Source organism: Octopus bimaculoides, chromosome 14, assembly GCF_001194135.2.
Source record: "Octopus bimaculoides isolate UCB-OBI-ISO-001 chromosome 14, ASM119413v2, whole genome shotgun sequence".
In the NCBI taxonomy this organism is placed as follows: Eukaryota; Metazoa; Mollusca; class Cephalopoda; order Octopoda; family Octopodidae; genus Octopus; species Octopus bimaculoides.
In genome coordinates this window covers 14,885,699-14,891,953 of record NC_068994.1, presented here as the reverse complement: position 1 = coordinate 14,891,953, position 6,255 = coordinate 14,885,699, and positions in this window count along the sequence as shown.

The window sequence follows — 6,255 nt, the reverse complement described above, 5'->3', positions numbered from 1 at the left end:
TCTATACATTTGTTTCAAAGTGTCCATGTTGAGAATTTGTGATTCTTAATTGTAGCGTTATACAACACCATTATTTTAAGATTGGATGGGTTAAATAATATTGTGGGATCTTATCTTTTGCAATCCTAGGTTCTAAATACATTATATTTTTTTCAATCTATTAATCTCATCTTTAGAGATGAAACTTTTTTTTTTAATACAAATTTACATCAACACAATATTTCAATTGGTTTGAACGCTGATCATCAGTAGGTGTCTCACTCCTAAATATTAATGAGAGCAATTTGATTTAAAAAATCCCCCTAAAAAACAGTGTATGTTTGTAAGGCTTTAAAAAGTGTTCCATCTTTAGAAACAAGGTTAATAACCTTAAAGTTTATGTTCTGTTTACGTCTCTTGGAGCCTGTGATTTCACATCATAGTTCTTCTTGTGCGACTCACATTTTCCCCACCATCAAGTTCATATTCACTCAGCAATATCCACTTCATTCATTTCCTATCTACTGTTAACTCATAGCCACACTTGGACAGAATGAAGATGTTGTTTAGGCCCAAGTCAGCTCTGACTGAAGAGTCCTAAGACCGTCTTACAATTTTCTTTAGCATTGCATATCTATGCCTACATTATCCAATCGGCTTTTCTTTTTCAAGATGTTAGGGGGGCATTTTGAGAGAGATTTGGCTCCTTCTAAGTTGGTCAAGCAATCTCATAGACGCTCTTTGGATAAATGATATTCGAGCTAGCAGCATAACACATGCATTTAAAAGTAGAAATAATACTGAGCCTATTATGAAATGGTTAGCACACTTACCAGTTCAACAACAAGCGCATAGTCTAATTCATTTGAAGAAAGATCTTATTTGTTTGATAGACAAAGGCCAGCAGTGATTTAGTAAATGTATGATCAAAGGTGTGGTCATCTCCTGTTTTATTCAGACATAGTTTATGAAAGACTACATTGTCTAATGCAGTGGTTTTCAACTGGGGTCCATATGGCTCCCTGAGAGTCTATATAAGGTTTTGTGGGGTCCACATAACAAAATAGTAAATCAGATCCACAATTTTTTAAGGGCCCCTGAAAAAATTTTGCTTTAGATGTATGTATTGCAAGAAACAGCTAGGTTTCTTTCTCTGTTTTGCATAGTTCAACCTACACAAGTTACTCTTTACTCTTTTACTTGTTTCAGTCATTTGACTGTGGCCATCCTGGAGTACCGCCTTTAGTCGAGCAAATTGACCCCAGGACTTATTCTTTGGAAGCCTAGTACTTATTCTATTGGTCTCTTTTGTCGAACCACTAAGTTATGGAGACATAAACACACCGCCATCGGTTGTCAAGCGATGTTGGGGGGGACAAACACAGACACACATACATATACATATATACGACGGGCTTCTTTCAGTTTCCGTCTACCAAATCCACTCACAAGGCTTTGGTCGGCCCGAGGCTATAGTAGAAGACACTTGCCCAAGGTTCCACACAGTGGGACTGAACCCGGAACCATGTGGTTGGTAAGCAAGCTACTTACCACACAGCCACTCTTGCACTTATGTGTAAAAAAAAACAACAAAATAGGAAGTTTGAAAGAAGTTGCTATAAAACTAGTTTTTAAACATTGAATGTCTATGAGGGTCTTTCAGAATAAAATAGTAATCAAAGGGGTCCGTAGATAAAAAAAAAAAAAAATGGTTGAGAACCCCTGGTCTAATGTATCTTTCCTGCTTTTTAAAATGGTAGGGACACCAGACTGATTTTTGTAGAAAATTAGGCAGCTAAGTAATGGCTTGCTCATTGACTCATGTATATTGTGTGTGGTCTGAGAATAAAATTTTAAACAATTGAGGTGATGCTTTGGTGTATTTTTTTCAGTTTGTTTACAAAATTCTTATCAATCTGTTTACTAAGTTAGACTAAACTATGACCTTTTAGAAATCGCTGGATACAAAGAAATGTATTAGTAGTAGAGAGCTACAATGGAACATAGTACCTGAAGGTCACTGGAAGATTTACAAGTCAAAACAAGATGACAGACATTTCCAGATGTTAGTGAAAACTAACATTTGGTAGATTAAACACACACTCACACTATCATCATCATCATTCTTGTCAATTAACATGTGTCTTTCATGGGTGGTATGGGTTGGACAGTTTGACAGGAACTGGTAAGCCAGAGGACTGCATGAGTTCCACTGTCAGCTTTGGCATGGTTTCTATGACTGGATGCCCTTCCTAATGCCACCCACTTTACAGAGTGTATTGGGTGCTTTCTTTACATGGTATTAGCACTTGCATGACGAAGATTCCTCAACAGAGTGGGGAAGTGGCATTGAGGGAGGTGGCTTTGTGTCAGGGGACGAGAGGTTAGAGTATGACAGAGGAACAGAAACGGGTTGTTCATGTAAACCAATATTTTCGCACACTAAAGGCAGTGGGGTGGCAGAACCATTAGCATGCTGGGCAAATTGCTTAGCGACATTTCATCTGTCTTCACGTTCTGAGTTCAAATTCTACCAAGGTTCACTTTGCCTTTCATCCTTTTGGGGGTCAATAAAATAAGTACCAGTTGAACACTGGGGTTGACTTATCCCTTCCCCAGTATTGCTTGCCTTGTGCCAAAATTTGAAATCAATATTTTCTCGTACCCTGCCCTACTGGAAATAAGGGTCACACAGCATCATATTGATTTATTTTGCCCACCATATCTCAGGACTAATGTTGGTAAATCAGTAACTGATTCAGAACAGTGGATTAGGAAAATCAGTTGAGCTTCAGACAAAATACCTGGTGGTATTTAGTTATGTCCCTTTGCAGTTGGAATCCAAATTTCCTCCAGGTCAGTTAAATAAGTACAAGTCTAAAAGTACCGACAAGGCAATGTAAATTACTTAAATTCTCGAAGGCGGTGTCCTGGTAAAGGTCCAGTGACTGAGACGATTAACAGAAAAAGATCCTGTAAACCAGCTGTCTGTCCTATTGGGTTACCAAAAGCTTTTGTGTCAAGGTTTATCTAAAATAATGATTTTTTTCTTTTTCTTTATCTTCTCACAAGATATCATTTGGTTTTGTTTAGTTTCAGATGATATTGGATTTCAGTATCATATTCAAATCAATTATATCTGGCTTGTAACAATAACATGTTCTAATTGCATAAGTAGAAAATATATGTGGCTTTTGATTGTGTTAAAGGAGAAATACTGATATATATGTATATATATATATATATATATATATATATATATATATATATATATATATATATATATATATATATATATATATATATATATATAGTCATGCTGGGACACTGTCTTGGGGAATGTTTAGTTGAATGAATTGACTCCGATACTTGTTTTTATGCCTTTTACTTATTCTATCAGTCTCTTCTGCTGTACCACTAAATTACAGGGATGTAAACTCACCAACATCAGTTGCCAAGTGGTGGTGGGAGACAAACACAGACACACATATAAATATATATATATATATATAAATCTTGGGTGTCTTCTACTACAGCCTTGGGCTGACCAAAGTCTTGTGAGTGGATTTGGTAGATGGAAACTGAAAGAAGACAATTGTATATATATATATATATATATGTTCTGTCGACCAGATCAACTGGAACCCTCGTTGTCGTAACCAACGGAGTGCCAGATAAATATATATATATATTTATATATACGAGCGTGGCCAATGCCAGTGCTGCCTGACTAGCACATAAAAAGCACCATTCGAGCATGGCCGATGCTAGGCATGTAAAAAGCAGCCACCACACTCTCGGAGCGGAAGGGCATCCAGCTGTAGAAATCTTGCCAAATCATATTGGGGCCTGGTGCAGCTTCCCGGCTTACCAGTTCTCAGTCAAACCATCCGACCCTTGCCAGCATGGAAAGCAGACGTTAAACAATGATGATGATGATGATGATATATATATTGGTGGGGGTGGCAAAATTAGTAACCAAGATAAAATATGTAATTTCTGATTTTTTGTTATTTTCTTCCTACTTGTTTGAAATCATTACATTGCAAAGTATTGCATCATCATTTTGTACTGTTGCATCATCTTTAGGAGTAAAACTTGGTCAGCATCATTGTTGTTGAACTTGAGAGAGTTTGGAACATAGTCAGGTGACAGGTACCCTTTTTTTTTTTTTTTTTTTTCTAAGAAATTTTTCCTCAACCTTAACCCAATTGTAATTGAGATTGCTAATAAAATATCTGGATAAGTTTTGGTGTTTAACAATCAATATTCTTTTCTCTGTTGGATTCCAAATCAATTTTTCCCCATAGGAGCAGGAGTGCCTGTGTGGTAAGTAGCTTGCTTACCAACCACATGGTTCCGGGTTCATTCCCACTGCGTGGCACTTTGGGCAAGTGTCTTCTACTATAGCCTCGGGCCGACCAAAGCCTTGTGAGTGGATTTGGTAGACAGAAACTGATAGAAGCCCGTCTTATATGTGTATATATATGTGTGTATATGTTTGTGTCTGTGTTTGTCCCCCCAACATTGCTTGACAACCGATGGTGGTATGTTTACGACCCCGTAACTTAGCGGTTCGGCAAAAGAGACCAATAGAATAAGTACTAGACTTACAAAGAATAAGTCCTGGGGTCGATTTGCTCGACTAAAGGCGATGCTCCAGCATGGTCGCAGTCAAATGACTGAAACGAGTAAAAGAGTACCCCAGCTAAATTTGTCCTTTATATGCTGTATTCTGAATGTTATAGTGTTTTTAATGCATTTGGGGGTTTTTTGCTTAGCTGATATAATTTTTGTAAGGTAGAAAAATAAAAATCTATTTTTTCTCCAAGTCAAAAATGCAGTGAAAACACTTCATTGCACACCTCCACCTACCCATACGCACATACATGTTCCTTTTTATCTTTTACTTGTTTCAGTCATTTGACTGTGGCCTTGCTGGGACACAGCCTTGAAGGGTTCTAGTCAAACAAATCGACCCTAGAACTTGCGTTTTTGAAGCCTTGTACTTTATTCTATCGGCGTCTTTTGTTAAACCGCTAAGTTGCAAGGACGTAAGTACACCAGCACCGAGACATACACACATATATATACGACAGGCTTCTTTCAGTTTCCACCTACCAGATCCACTTGCAAGGCTTTGGTCAGCCTGAGGCTTTTAGTAGTAGAAGACCTTGCTCAAAGTGCCATGCAGTGGGACTGAACCCGGAACCACGTGGCTGGGAAGTAAGCTTCTTACCACGCAGCGACGCCTGCCGTAGCTTATTTTTAAATTTTGCCATAAAATGATATTGCTTTTTGATAGAATTGTACTGTTTATTGTGTGACTTGTAATGCTGGTGCAACAAACCCACTCCTGTGAAATATTTCTGCACTGAATACTGGTGTGGAATAAACTCCCAGTAAGTACTATGTTCCCCTTTTCGCTAACTGGCAAAGCAAGTGCTGTTTTTCACCCCCAACCATCCCTCCCCGACTTCATCCACACTCCCCTCCTTTTCCCTTCCCTTTCAATTGACATTTCAAGTACTATATCCTGCCTCCCCTGGTGGTTCCTTTCGGAGGTTGTCATTCAATTTGGTTTGCCATGTGGTTTTCATGAGGTTCACATGATTTCTTACCATTGCTTCTGTGTGTGTGTGTGTGTGTGTGTATTCCGTTCTTTTTTTCTATTAAGCGCTCACACACTACATTCATCCAGCGGTCTCCACTCCACTCCTTTTCATAAATAAAAGTGACCAGATAACTAATATAACCTTGTACAATAAACCGATCGTTTTACACATGACACTTCCTTCATTCACTCTTAAATAAATGGGCTGTTATCATCATCATCATTGTTATTATTATATAGTGTTGCCATCACAAAACCAACCCTTAGTTTGCCTAGACTATCCATCCTCTGGTTCACTGTTGTTTATATTACTGCTTGGTCATGTTTCTTACCGCGTCCTCCCCCGAGCTTGTGTTGTTTTTGTCTTATTCTTACTTTTACTATTTTTTCTTCTCTCCCCGAGATTGTATTATACAGTGTAAGATTCCACACTTTAGCACCCAACCCTATATATATATATATATATATATATATATATATACACACACTATTTAGCCCGCCTCCTACTTCAGTTCTTAGAGGCGTCCTCATTCAGTTTCTATCACTGAAGACTGGTAAGTACATCAGTCTGAGCAACTAAAAGAGGAAACACCTTTGTACAATGAGACCAAAGCCGTTCTAAGAAAAGTAGTATCAGCGAAGAAGGAAGGAGGGATGGGAAG